The following is a 15,452-nucleotide window of genomic DNA, read 5'->3' as shown; positions in this document are numbered from 1 at the left end:
CTGCTAAATTCCCAAACATTTCCCAATCAATAATGACATTATCTATAATACTATAATTAAGAGACTTCATTCAAGTTATGCTCCATTCAATCACCAAAACCCCCTTTCATAATCCCCCATAATAATAATTTTAACGCAATTCCATATACAATTGTATAAAACACTTCATCATCATCATTATTACCACCCATAACAAGATTATACTCATAACACGCCAAAAATTATAACTCTAGTTAATTTATAGCTCAAAATACCCTCAAACTCATACTTGAACTCTCCCTTCATTTTTCCTCCTTCAACCAAATTGTATAACAATCAAACAACCTCAACTATATGCAATAGATGTAAAAACTTACCTTAATCACACAATAACAAGGCTTGGATCAAATTACTCTACTAGACTGAAGCCTCCAACTTCAACACTAAAGGAAATCTTGAGCTTCACAAACCCTAGTAATCTTTCAGCACTTAAACCTCTTGATCCTCCTGGGTTTGGTATGGATTAATACATAAACTTGGGGAGAGGGTTTTGGAGAGCTCTAGGGTCTGAAATGGGGAGCATAGATAATGATCAGTCAGGAAATAGGCTTGTTAAGATGATCATAGTAATAGAAGGATAAGCTGAAACAAATCAGACATACCAAAGCAAATACAGAAGGGTCATGGTCACATGTAGGTTTGTTTGTTTCCAGACATACTTAGCCTAGGACTCATCATAAAGGGATTCCAAATGCACATATTCAAACAGACAGACTGTAACACCTGAGACCTTTAACTTAAGTTTTGACCATGACTCTAGACTTAGATAACCATATAAAGAATGTGGAAATCAGAAATTTCTCTTCAGTTGTTAGACGGGGATTTATGCACCAGAATACGAACCGTATTTCAGTATACGGCCTGTATTCCAAATCGTAACTTGGCATCTAAATCACTATGTATTTTGGAAATTAGCTCAAGAAATTTTATAGTTAAATACGGACTGTATTTTGAGATACGGCCTGTATTTGATGGTCGTATTTTGTAAGGAGTTGTACAGTGTTTCTGTCCGTTGAACATGCTTAATTACGGTCCAGGTTTACGGACCGTAATTCAGAATGCGGCCCGTATTTTGGTCCGTATTTCTCAGCCCGCAGCAGAACCTATAAATACCTGGTTTCAGTTCTAATTTTATTTTTAGCAATTCCTAAAACCCTAGCACGACTTGTTTCTCCTCTCCAACCCCAAGAACTCTAATGTAAGCAAGTTCTACCCATTCCAATCAAATTCTATCATGCATTTAGATAATCTAAGATAGAATTCATTTTTCTTAACCTAGGGTTTTCATGAAAACCCACATATAAGGTTTCAGACACAGCCTTTTGGGTTCTTCTCAGAATTCAGACTATTGGATTTAGGATTGTGAAACAAATAAGGTATGTGAGGTGATAAGTTGGTATTTTACCAACTTATCTCTTCTTTTATGCTTAAATTTTTGTTATGTTTGATTGAAAAAATAGTGCATTTACTATGCTTTGCTTCAATTTTATAGGTTTATATGGTTGAGAAGAGCATTGGAAGAAGCCAAGTGAAAACAAGTCAAAAAGGAGCTAAAATGAAGAAAATGAGAAAGTTGGCTAAAAGTGCAAAAAATGGCTGGAAATGCAAATCAGAAATTTGAAAAGTTGGGGGATATTTTCGTCATATTTTTAATTGGAAAATTGGGGAGCTACAAAATAGAGACTTGGGGCATATTATTTTCATCTTTGGCCATCTTCCAAGCTTGAAGCAAGAAATTACACTAGGGTTTGAAGATTTGGAGACACACAATGAGAAATTCTTTACCCATTTCTTCAGCTCTTGCTTTGTAATGTATATACAAGTGTGTAGCATTTTATTCCATCACTTTGATCTCATTTTTGGACATCTTAATTGGAAAATTGGATTATATCTCTTGTTATGCTTATGTATTGGATGATTTTTATTTCTAATGAAGTGGGTTAGTGTTTCTCTATTTATTCTTCAAGATTTCATGTCTCTTAATGGTTTCAATTATTAAATATGCCTAGTTACCTTTACTTTGCTTGGAAAAGGGAGTTAAGGGTTAGAAAAAGAGTAAATAGCAAGGATTTGAGGCTTTAAACTTCATCTAATAACTTGAGCTAGGAATAGGATAGTTAACTTGAGGTTAAATTGATTGTGCTTAATATCACACTCTAAGTCTTGGAAAAGCTTAGAGTGAAATTCATTTATTTGGTTGGAAGACTTTCAATGAGATTTTAGAAATCATTGCCTATTAACAAAAAATCGCTCTTAGTTGTAAAATTATAAAATACATTAGATCGTTACTTGAGAGTAATTTCCCTCGTATCCATGATTGTGGCCATTGATCATTTTACTTGCTTTCTAGGTTAGTTTATATTTTCGCAATTAGTTATAATCTTCTGTCTAAATAACCTTTAAGTGTTTGGCATAGCTATTGTTCGTGATAAATCCTACTTTCTTAAATCGCCTACTATATTATTCTCTGTGGATTCGACCCCGACTCTTAGTTGGGTAAAATATGTTGCATATGACCATGTACACTTTCTCTTTGAGTAATGCATTTGGACGTTATCAAAAATAGCATCGTTTCCGGGGAACAATTGACGTATTTGAGTTGGTTTGGGATTTAAGCTTACTTGCTTTGGTCCAAACTTGTGAATATGTGTTTGTGGTTTTTTGTGTTTCTTTTTGTTAGTTTTTGTTTTGTTAGTTGTTTAGTTTTTGTTTTGTTAGTTGTTTTTGTCACTTGTGTCACTATGACATCTTGGAATGAAAATAGATTTGATGGTTGCAACCCATATTTTGATGACTCATGCCCATATTGTGGAGGACCCCACTTTTGGCAAGATTGTAAAAATGCTCTCGGGAGAGAGATCTGGGCACTGTCTCAATCCTATGATGGGAATATTTGTAATCTATGTAGTGGTCAAGGTGGACATTGGGGTGATTGTCCAATTATTTTTCTCCCCTTCCCCCAAGTTGTTCTAACGAAAATGCTAGTTGTGGTTTTGAGTTTGATAGGAACAATGACATGGCAAGTGAAGGACAAAGTTCCGGATTTGAAGGCATCATGGCAATGCTCCAAACATACTTAGATTGGGAAGCTAAAATAGAGGAGGAGCGAAAACTCCTCCAACAATCCATTTTGGAAAATGGAGAAGCTATAAAAAGAATGAATGATTCATTTGAGGATGCGAATTCCTCAATTGTCATGGAAGTGTCTACTCCTCAAAATGAAATGGTTGAAGAAGAGATTTCAAATTTAAAAGATGAGCCCGAAAATTCTTATGACAATGACAAGAGTTATGGAATTGAAGAAGTGGTTCAACTTGAAGAAGAAGAAGAGCAAAATCTTGAAGAAGAAATCTCTAATTCTCAAAAAGAAGAAATTGAGGAAATAATAAATAGCATAATGGGGAGAATGAAAAATATGGGCAAGTCTTGACTAAATGGTGGGAAGAAGTTCAATATGGAGATGATGAAACTATCCAAAACATGGATTTCACCACGGGAAGATTTTTACAAGCTTTGGACGACTCTCAACATGAAGAAAAACTTGACGAAGGGGATATTGTGAGCCAAGATTGGCTTATGAATCAAGCTCAACAGCTTAGAGTCTATGGGGATCACCGTAAAGGCATTTCACGGATGATGAAAGAATTTTTAAAAATGCATGTTGAGCAAAGTCAAGAAATGAAGCTACTTAAAATTTCTATCCGAAAATTGGAGGCCAAATTGAATGCAAAAATTGAAGCATGTGATGCTCAATATCAAAGGGCCTTGGATAGTAGTTTTGAGTTGGTTTTCAATAAAGAAATGACCAAGATTGATTTTGAAGACTAATGGTGTATTGCCAACCAACCGACCCAAAAGTAGTGAATGATGCCAAAATTAAAGAAATGATACTAGAATTGCATAAAAAGGTTCATAAAATAATTTTTGAAGACTCTAGTTCATTTGTGGGTGAGGATGTCAAAAATAGAGCTCCTTAGACTGCATTTTAACCATTTTTCAACGTTGTGCTTGGTGGGTGATATGAAAATTTAACTACCCGAGCCTATGAAAAATTTTGGAGATGAAGAACAATGTGTTTTTATTTTGAAGTTTGCCATGCCAAGAAGACAAAATGACATGCCTCACTTAAAGGCCAAAAAGTGCAAATGCGATACTCGAGAGTTGGCCTCTTTGCTTTTCTAGCACCGCCCCACGAGCATCATCGTGATCTTGATTCAAAGTTGGGGCGACAATTCATATCCTTCAAGTGGAAGGAAAAGTGGTAAAGTTGGTAAGCGTCGTGCCGTGACGTTAAATCAAGCGCTTGGTGGGAGGCAACCCATCGTTTTCAAAATTTTAAGTCGTTTTTGAAATTTTTATTTTTAGAATAGTTTATTTTCTTATTTTTGACCAATCTACCAAGTTTCATAATTTTTAGAATTATTTTGGACAAGCTAGAAATTGAAAATTGGAGCAATAGCACAACATGCAGAAAAATACTCCGTGAGCTGTGTCTTTTAACTGTGCAGTTTTAAAACTAAACTCCCTGCCCTTTAGTTTTTTTTTTAATTAAAACAAACTAATGCCGCATACGCTTCTTATTTCCCCTGCTTTACAAAAAAACACTCCCAGCCTCTGTCTCTCAAAACTCACGCACATCACCACCACCAGTCTCACCGCCCCATCCCACCAGCTACAACGAAGTAAGTTGGCTCTCCCTACTCTCCTCCTCCTCTTCTCCATCGCCCCGAGTTCTCTCTCTCTCTTTTCTTTTTTTTCTTTTCTTCTTCTTCTTCTTCTTTTCTTACTTTTATTTTCTTGTGGTTCTTTTTGGTGTTGAATTGAGAGCTCAAATTGTGAAATTATTGTGTGTTGTTGTTTGTTTGAGATGAAATCATGATGGTTGAACTATAATTCCCATACCTTTGGGAGGGTAATTCAACTTTCTAATTGCAAGAAAAAGCTTAGTTAAAGAGATGCACACAACCTATTCGACAAATTGTCTGAGAGACGATTTCATTCGCCGGTGAAGTCTAAGTAACCGAGCGATATTAGTAGTTGATAGGGAAACAATTGTTGGTGGAGATTGCCTAGGTTTGGAATTAGTAGTTGTGAATTGCATCAACCTTCAGAGTGCTTGTGCTTTACGTGATTTTTTCTATGCGCACTCCAATTATTGCTTTATGTTAATTGAGAAGCCTGCCCTGTTCTGAATGATGTTAATTGAGTTTGATCATTGTGACTTGTGAAGCGTTATGCTGATTCGTGGCTTCTAAGTTCACTGATGGGATCTTATGAACATGTATTTTGACATTCTAAAGTTGATTACATGATATGCAATTTTGTCACTGGAAATATGTGTGTAAGTTGTGTGAAGCAGAACAATAATGGTGCTTTCTTAGGTATGTTTCATCCCCATGAAGAGTTGGCTTGTGTGGATATTCTCCACTGTGATACCATTATGCAGGAAAATGATTTAAAGTGGAGTAATGAGTAGCTTAGTGCAATGTTGGATTGATTGGAACATGAGTTGCAGGAAACGAATTCTTTCTTTATTTGTGTTGGAGTACAAACTGAAAAGAGTTACTTGAAATGTACTCTCACACAAATGGCTTCAAGTTAACATGGAACAATTCAAGGAGAAGCGGAAGATCTTCTCCTTATGCACTAGCTCAACGACATCATCTTTTCAGGGAGTTCTCCTAACTTTTGCTTTAATTATATAGTTACATTGAGGACAATGCAACATTTTTAGTTGGGGGGAGATACTTCATTTTCATAGATATTCTTGTGATGAGGTGTGATAGGTCATGATGAATGATAATTTGGTAGATTGACTTTATTTTTTATTTTTTTATATTATTATAATCTTTTTTATTTTTTTTATTTTTTTATTTTAACGACTAGCTTCTTTAGTTTTTGTTAGGAGTAAAAATGGTGTTGGGATGTGGTTTTTTGCCCTTTGGCTAATTTTTGGCTTGCTTGGTACCAACACATTTAAACCTTGGCATATGAATTCTTGATTTTTGAAAAGAAAAAAATGATTGAAGTAAGGATTCTTGTTATGACTTTTAGATTCAATGTTTGGCTCTTTTGTTTCACTAAATGGTCTCTCTAGACTATAAGTGATTTTCTTTGAGTTCATTTGTTTCAATTGAATTTTGGATACATATTTCACTTGAGTTTTCATGTGCCATGTGTGGTGAGGTTATTTGTGAGTTCTTTTGCATTACTTGTGGTCTAGAACTTGCCCGGAATGTGTTTCAAGGCGAAATCCTAGACTAACTTGATTTGAAAAATGATGTTAGGCCTTCCTTGGACCGTTTTTGTGCCTTAAATATCCTAACCTTGTATATTTTCCCTAGTCAACCCTTTTTTGGCCTTTAACCTTTTCTTTGACAACCATGTTACAAGTTTTACCCCTTCTTCATTGATCCATCTTTTGGAACCCTACCTCCTTAAGTGCGTTGAAAGTACGAACATAGGCTAAAAGCCTAAGTTTGGGGGTGATGGTTGGAAAAGTTGTTATGTGGGAGTTACTTTAAAGGTGAAAAGGTGAAAGAAAAAAAAATGAAAACTTCCTTGTTATTTTGAAAAAAAAAAAAGAGAGAAAAAGAAAAAGGAAGGAATAATAAGAGTTGTGAATAAAGGGAAGACTAGGTGGTGAAATGAAAAATGAAGAAAGGGGTGGAAAAGTTTCAAAGGAAGTGTGCTTTGAATGTTGAAAATTGTAGTGCTTAGGGAGGTTTTGAGTCACTTTTACCCAAATTGTGCCCCACCTTAAACAAAAGACTACATTATAACCCTTTAAGTCCTAATTGATTTTGAACCAAGTGCGTCTACATTAGTGGAGAAATGCATGAAGGGCAAGCTTACGGTACTACTTGTGTGCATGTGACCATCTTTGTGAGAGAGAGAATTAATTCTTTCTATTTGATATCCCATTTGTGTTTTGAATTACAGTTTCTAAGTGTGGATTCTCTCTTGAGTGTGAGGGCACATGAAAATTTAAGTTGTGAATTTGTTTCATTTTTCAATTGAGAGGAACGAACAAAAGAAAGTTGTTTTGTCATAATGAGGCAAATTTTGAAGCTTTAGTGTCATGACTTGATTTTTTTTTTATTAACTTGGTGTGTGAGCACTTGAAATGAAAATGAAGTTTTGAGAAGAAGTGGTGATTCATATGTTTTGGATTAATTGGTGGTACCAATCAAAGTCGTGTTTGTGCTTAAAGTAGACTTTTTTGACTTGATATGATGTTGGTGCACGAATGAGTCGATTCCTTAGAAGGAGATTGTATGTTTTGAATTGCATAAGGACAAGCAATAGTTTAAGTTTGGGGGTTTGATAAGTTGGTATTTTACCAATTTATCTCTTCTTTAATCTTATATTTTTGCTATGTTTGATTGAGAAAATAGTGCATTTAATATCATTTACATCTATTTTACAGGTTTTATGTTATTTAGAAGTGATCGGAAGAAACCAAGTGCAAATAAAGTCAAAAAGAGGCCAAAATGAAGAAAATGAGAAAATTGCAAAAGTGCAAAAAATGGCTGGAAATGCAAATCAGAAATTTGAAAAGTCTATTTTCGTCATTTTGAATGGGAAAATTTTGGGACTACAAAAGCAAGACTTGAAGACATTATTTTTCATCTTTGGCCATTTTACAAGCTTTGGAGCAAGGAATTTTTACACCAGACATTTGGAGGAGAAGATTGGAGCTCTTTAATGATAAATTTCTTAACCCTTTCTTCAATTCCTTATTTTGTATTGCATATTTAAGTGGGTTGTATTTTATTCCATTACTTGAAACTCGTTTATGAAAATATACATTGTTAAAGTTTTGGATCAAACTCTTGTTATGCTTATGTATTGAATGATGTTTATTTCTAATTGAGTGGGTTTATTGTTTGTCTATTAACTCTTCAAGCTTTAATGTCATTTAATGGTGTACAACATTATTTGTGCCTAAATACCCTTACTTTGCTTGGATAAGAAAGTAGAGGTTAGAAAAAGAGTTAATGGCAAGGATTTGGGATTTAACCCTCATCTAATAACTTGAGCTAGGAATAGGATAGTTAAATTGAGATTCAATTGGTAGTGCTTAATTTCACACTCTAAAGCTTGGAAAAGTTTAGAGTGAAATTCATTGATTTGGTTGGAGACTTTCAATGAGATTTTTGAAACCATTATCTACTAACATAAACTCGCTCTTAGTTGTAAAATTGTAAAATACATTGGATCGTTACTTGAGAGTAATTTCCCTTGTATCCATGCTTGTGGCCATTGATCAATTTACTTATTTTTTAGGTTAGTTTACTTTTTGCATTAGTTATAATTTTCTCAAAACCAAAATATTATCAAGTGTTTGGCTTAGTGGAGAAAGTGAAAATTCCTTACTTGCTTGATCACCTAGTATATTGTTCCTTGTGGGATTCGACCCCGACTCATAGTTGGATAATTATATTGCATACGACAGTGTACACTTTCTCTTTGAGGAGTGGATTTGGACGTTATCAGGTGTCATTATCCTACTCAAGTAATAAAGGGCATTTTCTTTCCCTTCATTGTTTTCTTAGGCTAGAAATGCTCCTACTAATCTTTCTTGCCCTGCAATATATAATATCAACAGTTATCTAGGGATGGGGCCTATAAGTACTAAAGGCTTCATCAAATGAGATTTGACGCTCTCGAAAGCATTTGTGCAAGCTTGGTCCCATTCAAAAGGAACATTTTGCTTCATAAGACGACTGAATGGTTGACATCTCCCAGCTAGATATGAAATGATCCTCTTGAGGTATTGCAAGTTTTCCTTGCAAGCTTTTTAACTCATAGACATCTTTAGGCTCGGGCATCTTTAAATGGCATCTACCTTAGCTTAATCAATTTTGATCCCTTGCTGTCGAACAATAAAGCCAAGGAACTTTCAAGAAGAAACTCCAAAGACACACTTCAAAGGATTCATTTTGAGCTGGTATCATCGAAGCCGTTCGAACACCACTCTCAAATCTTTCAAGTGGTCATCTCTCTCCCTTGATTTCACCATCAAGTCATCAACATAAAACTCGACGTTTTTATGTAGAATGTCATCAAAAATGTTCTGCATGGCGCATTGATAAGTAGCACCAGCATTCTTTAAACTAAAAGGCATCACCTTGTAGTAATATATACATTTAGGAGTGCGAAAGGCATTAAATTCTTCATCCTTTAATGCTACGAGAATCTGATTGTACCCAGACGAACCAAGCCATGTGAATCTGATTGTACCCAGATGAACCATTCATGAAAGACATTGCCTCATATCCATTCGTGGTATCAATTATAAGCTTAGGGGTTGGAAGAGGAAATTCATCCTTAGAGCATGCATTGTTAAGATCCCTAAAGTCAACACATACTCGGATTTGGCCATTCTTCTTTCTTATAGGTATGATGATTGAAATCCATGTGGGATGCTTGAAATCTATGTGGGATGCTTGAAATCCATGTGGGATACTTGACTTCCCAAATGAAACCTGCCTAAATGAGTTTGTTAACTTCAGATTCAATCAAGGGAACTAGTTCAAATCTAAAGCAACATTGAGCTTGCTTAACAGGATGAGCGTCTTGTTTTACGGTGCGACGATGAACTATAATTTTGGGATATAATCCCGGAATCTCTTTCTAACTCCAAGAAAAAACGTCTCTGAACTCCATAAGCAGCTCATTATGTTTGTTTTCTTCATCAACAATTAGTGAGGCACTTACATATATGGGCCTTCGGTCTTCACCAATTCTAAGATTAACTTTCTTTAACACATCAACAGTCGTCTTTACCCCTTTCTCAAACTCAGGCTGTGCATCTTCAACGTCTTTATCTTCTTGGGGATCACCATCATTGAAAGATATGTGGTGATATGCATGAATATTAACAAACCTTTCCTTAACTCTTACATGAAGCAAGTTGCGTTGCTCGTCCCAGATTGTGATGTGATATGATGATCCTACACTTTCTTCATGTAATATGATGATCCTACACTTTCTTCATCTCCATCACGTTCCTTAGTATGGACTATAGTATGCGTTTTTGCTTTGAGGCCTCTCCACATGAAACCAGAAGTTTTGTTTCTCGCCTCATTCTAGAAGGAACCAAACTCGGGCAATCCTCGAAAATGTTTTGCTTTTGAGCATAAATAGGCCTTTCTATCCTTCTATTATTCCCTTAGCGCTTGTGTTTCTTCTTCAATGGTCCCAACCTATCGAATGCTGAAGTTCGTGGTGTCGGGTGGTAAGCCGATCAATTACAGAAGGCCTTTTGTTAGATCCCGAAGACTCTTCTTTAGTGGTAATGTAGTTGCTGCTTGCCCTTCTTATAGAGATGCGGATTGGTAAGGGGTTTTTGTAACCTAAACATTCACGCGATTTTTTGACAACATAGCCTTTCTCTATCATCATCATATGAGTAGGGTTTAAACTATGATTTCCCTCTACAACAACTTCTAGTGGGAGCTTCCCTAATTTAGAAAACTCATTGGGATTGCATCCAGCTTTCGCCAATAACTTGTAGGCGTTTGGTTCAAAACCCTTATCTGTTCTCTTTTCAAGAAGTGATTCGTCTGAACTACGATTGAATGATTTGAAAAATCCTTCCACCAGTTTTGAAGATGGTTTGATTGCATCAATTCGCTTTGTAGGAAAGGTCAACCCACCTAACACATTACCCTATAACTTAGAAGACTGGCCTTCAACCTTATTCGCCTTTCGAACATAGTGAAGAAGGGGAGTCGCTTTCTTACTCGAAGATGCCACGTTTATCTTGGGTACCTTGTTCATGTCAGAAAGGGCTTGATCCTTTTCAACTATAATCTTCACCTTTCTAGCTACTACATCAGCCTTTTTTGTAATATCAACCTTTTTGATTGGCATCGCGTTATCAACTTTAACCTCTTTCGAGACATGATTCTTTAAGTAGAATTTCGCATTTGCAAAGTGTTCTTCTATCTCAGAAAAAGGTTCATCATCAGCAACTATATTCTTTTGGACCCCATCTTCAAAGTATTTAAAGCACTGATGGTAGATGGATGGAACCATTTTGTTTTCGTGTATCCATGGCCTTCCTAACAAAATATTATATGAGGTCTTTGCATCAATCGCGTGCATCCATGCACTTGAATGCATATCTCCCATATTGATGTCCAGCTTGACAACGTCTATGGCTCTTTGCCTCCCTCCCTTGATTAAATCCCTGAATCATCAGACGACTTTTAGATAGTTTATCTATCGAGATTCCAAGCTCTTTCACAGTGCGAATTGGGAGAATATTGACTCTAGACCCATCATCAATCATAATTTTGCTTACTTTATGTTCACACACAAAGCCAACTATATATAAAGGATGATTATGCAACGTTTCACCCAACAAAAGATCATCATTAGTGAATGTGATTTTCGGGTCACAAGTGTCCACTTCTTTTGAGTGAGTCGCGATGAGCTTTTCATGCGAGGGAAGTGCCGATAATGCTACATCTTCCTTTTTCATGTCTTTTTTGTCAATATTACAAAGACGAGGCCTTGTTATCATAGTGAGAAATCTTCATCTGAAACCAACTTGGCAAGAATTCCTCCAATGTTACCACAACGTGGCTTTTGATAGTAAGTTTCCTCAATCTTCGGTTTCTTCACATTCTTCTTTACCCTATGCTTCTTGGGTCTTTTCATCATCTTTCCTCTTGTCACTTGGTTACTTGGCTCTCTTCATGAGCTCATTTTGCAGCGTCTTCGCCGAGTCACCAAAGTCCATCCTTCATTATCAGTGTGATCAACACGAGATTGACTTTTCTCTAAAGATTTGTCCTTCACTATTACTTCATGAATTATAGGAAGGCACAATGGCATGTTAACATCGATGGGATCAAAGTCACCAAATTTAATTCTTCAGTGGTGATGCAGTCAGAATGTCTCGACATTCATGTCTTTCAATAAAGTAGCAAAGAACTAGGGGATCCAGCGAGCCAAATATGATAGAGACTTGATAAGAACTTTCCTTCTTATCTTCAAGCAATATCATTCCTTCACGGGCCAAATCCATGACCTATTCTTTGAAGATGAAACACTTTTTAATAGGGTGACCCATCAACCGATGGTACTTGCAGTAATTTGGATCATTAGTCCTCCCAGCTTCATCCGGCCGCTTCATTTCGGGTAACTCAATAAGTTTCAATGCAAGAAGTTCTTCAAATATTGCCGGAACATCTAAGTCTAGGAATGGATACTCTTTCACTTGCATTTCCTTTAAAGTTAGCTTTCTGTCGACATTATTTTGAAAAGACATAGTCTTCACACTTTCCTTCTTGCTTAGCTTTGTGCTGACCTTTTAATGGTGAGGCGTTAACATTCATTGACTCTTTGCTCTCAGACTTTGGCACAAACTTGCCCCCTCTCTTCACTTCTAGATTGTATTTCCCGTTGCGAGGCTCATAAACAGATGACCCTTGGTTTCTGTTTGAGGACACGCTTAACTCAATATCGTGAGCACGAGTAGTCAATTCTGCAAGGGACTTGGGCTTGATTTCTTGTAGGATATAAAGAAGTCCCCAGTGCATTCCTTGGATACACATTTTTATTTTGGAAGCCTCACTAAGTCTATCTTTGCAATTCAGGCTTGCATTCCTCCATCAACTGATGAAATCAATGACGGGATCATCCTTCCATTGACTCATATTTATAAGTTCAACCATGCTTACGGTACGCCTTGTGCTATAGAAGCGGTTGAGAAATTCATGTTCAAGTTTCTCCCAGCTATCAATAGTACCGACCTCAAGATCTGTATACCAGTCAAAGGCATTCCCTTACAAGGAGTGCAGAAACTGTTGAGCAACATAGTCCTCATAGGTTCCGGCAATATTGCAAATTTCAACGAAGTGTGCAACATGTTGCTTCAGATTTTCTTTTCCATCAAATTTTTGAAATTTCGGAGGTTGATAACCCGTAGGCATTTTAAAACCATCCACCCTTGCAGTGTATGGTTTAGCGTATGTAACAGAAGACTTGGCAGCAACATAATACTTGTCTTCAGTGGTTCCAATAATAAAGTCCTTCAATTGATGAATTAGAATTAATCCTTCAGAGGATACTTGTAGTTCTTCAGCAACATGCACTTGCTTTGTAGACGGATCTCCTTTTTCTTATGCCATAGGATGCTTTCCAGGTGCATGAATCGAATCCCCCTCCATCATACTGTCCAATCTATCTGTCAACTTGACGATTCGATTATCTTGGTCTTGCACATATTTTTTCAAGTCACCAATCCCCTTCGGCAAGCTCGCAAGTTGTTCTTCAACAGTTAAGGTGTTAGTCATCATTGCTTGGATGGCTATTGTAGATGATTGAGCAAAACATGGATTTTTTCTCAAACTGAAATTTTGAGCAGAAAAGATTGCGTGGAGTGATTGGGGCAGATCTGGTGATCAAGGCATCATCATCATTTTGGATGATGAGATTCTTAGCTTGAAGTGGGCTAAGCTGAGCCAACATCTTTTCAATGATATCAGCGATATTCTCTCCTTCTTTCAATCCATTCGGAAAGACTCTTGCCCCCTTTGAGGATTGAAGTTCAAAGACATAAACTGATGCAGATGACAATTGAGATGCTTGTTGTCCTAGCAAGTTCACCTTGTTGGTGGTGATGGGTCCCAAACTCCCCATACTAGTATCTAGTATGTTCTCCACCTCAGAGGAAAACTTGGAATCAGTAGCCTTAGCAGCAATGGATTTGGAGTTGATCTTCTTGGATGCCATTTCAGTGTTCTTGAAATTTGATGATTAATGTAAACAGATAAGAGGTAGATATTGTCCCATTGGGTGTGCCAAAATTTGTAACCAACATATTTTCGAGTCAAGAAAAATAAATAATCAAGACAGGAAAATTGAGTAACAAAATGTAGTATTTGATTTTAAGAATGTTGAGTGTTACAATGTTGAGTGTTACAATCTCTATATAATTCTCTGATTCTCTAACAATAACATAAACTAGGTTGAACTTGAATTTGATTTAGATTTAAGGGCCTGAGTAGCTTGATCTTGAATCTTCGTCTTTGAATTTGGACTTGGATTATTTACACGAACAAGTAACTTAATCTTGAACGCCTTGATATTTGTCTTCATTCTTAATCTTCAACTTGGACTTGAACTTGATTGCTGGAGATTGTAGCTTATACAGAAATACGTGGTATTTGATCCATGAGCTCTCTTCTATCTTCTTGTTCTTAATTCCTCCCTTGTGAGTTATGAGGACCCCTACTTATAGTTTTTGGGGAGGTGTAGCTCTGTGATTTGATTGGTCGGTTTGAACTAATTAATCACATTCATCCGGTGACAAGCTTCAATTTATTAGCCAGAACATGTCATCCGTACACTTGGCATGATTTCATTGACTCATTAATTTGACTTGGATTGCCACCTCATTTGACACGTGGCATGGGCCTGGATTTTGAGATGGGCTCGGACCTTGGGCTATTAAAGTGGGCTCATCATTTGGAGCCTAATTAAATGGACTAGCCCAGAGCTTTTAAAACTGGATGACATTATTCAGACTATTTTCTTATATTTAATATAGTCCAATTAATTTATGGATTTAAATCCCTTAAAATTTAAATGACTACACCACCTTCTAAAGATATTGGCTAACTGTCTTTATTACTTACTGTGTACTATTAAGATTCAATAACTATAAGGGGATCAAGCTGCTAAGCCACACTATGAAAATCTTGGAGTGGGTGGTCGAGATAAGGAGGAGGAAGGATATATCGATATTCGGGAACCAACTCGAATTCATGCTGGGGCGATCGACTACAAAAGCTATTCATCTTGTCAGGAGATTGGTTGAGCATTATAGGGATAAAAAGAGAAACTTACACATGGTGTTCATTGACCCACAGAAGGCATATGATAAAGTCCGTCGGGAGGTCCTTTGGAGATGCTTGGAGTCTAGAGGTGTGTCTGCAGCCTACATCAGGGCAATTAAGGACATGTACGAGGGTGCCAAGACCCGGGTTAGGACAGTGAGAGGTAACTCAGAACACTTTTCGGTCGTGATGGGGTTGCACTAGGGGTTGCACCAGGGATCAACCCATAGCCTATTTCTATTTACCTTAGCGATTGACGAATGGACGCGACATATTCAAGAGGACGTGTCGTGGAGTATGTTGTTTGCAGAGGACATAATTTTAATTGATGAAACGCGTAGTGGAGTTAATGGTATGCTGAAAGTTTGGAGAATGACCTTAGTATCTAAAGGTTTTAGGTTAAGCAGGACTAGGACGGAATACATGGAGTGTAAGTTCAGTGACGTGACGTAGGAGACATATGTGGAAGTGAAGATCGAGGTATAAGCTATACCTAAAAGAGGAAGCTTCAAGTATCTTGGGTCCGTAATACAGGGGGACAGGGAGATTGGCAAT

At 36.8% G+C, this 15,452-nt stretch overlaps 1 long non-coding RNA gene across 1 annotated transcript; it reads left to right on the top strand.

The window, feature by feature from the left end:
* The first annotated feature begins 4,608 nt into the window (after positions 1-4,608).
* On the top strand, positions 4,609-6,038 carry LOC132045453 (uncharacterized). Its single transcript, XR_009412419.1, has 2 exons — positions 4,609-4,721; positions 5,421-6,038. It is a non-coding gene; the product is annotated as an uncharacterized LOC132045453 (long non-coding RNA).
* Positions 6,039-15,452: the final 9,414 nt, after the last annotated feature.

This window comes from Lycium ferocissimum, unplaced genomic scaffold, assembly GCF_029784015.1.
Source record: "Lycium ferocissimum isolate CSIRO_LF1 unplaced genomic scaffold, AGI_CSIRO_Lferr_CH_V1 ctg67, whole genome shotgun sequence".
Classification (NCBI taxonomy): Eukaryota; Viridiplantae; Streptophyta; class Magnoliopsida; order Solanales; family Solanaceae; genus Lycium; species Lycium ferocissimum.
Note: the sequence above shows the minus strand (reverse complement) of the source record. Positions and strands in the feature narration are given on the sequence as shown.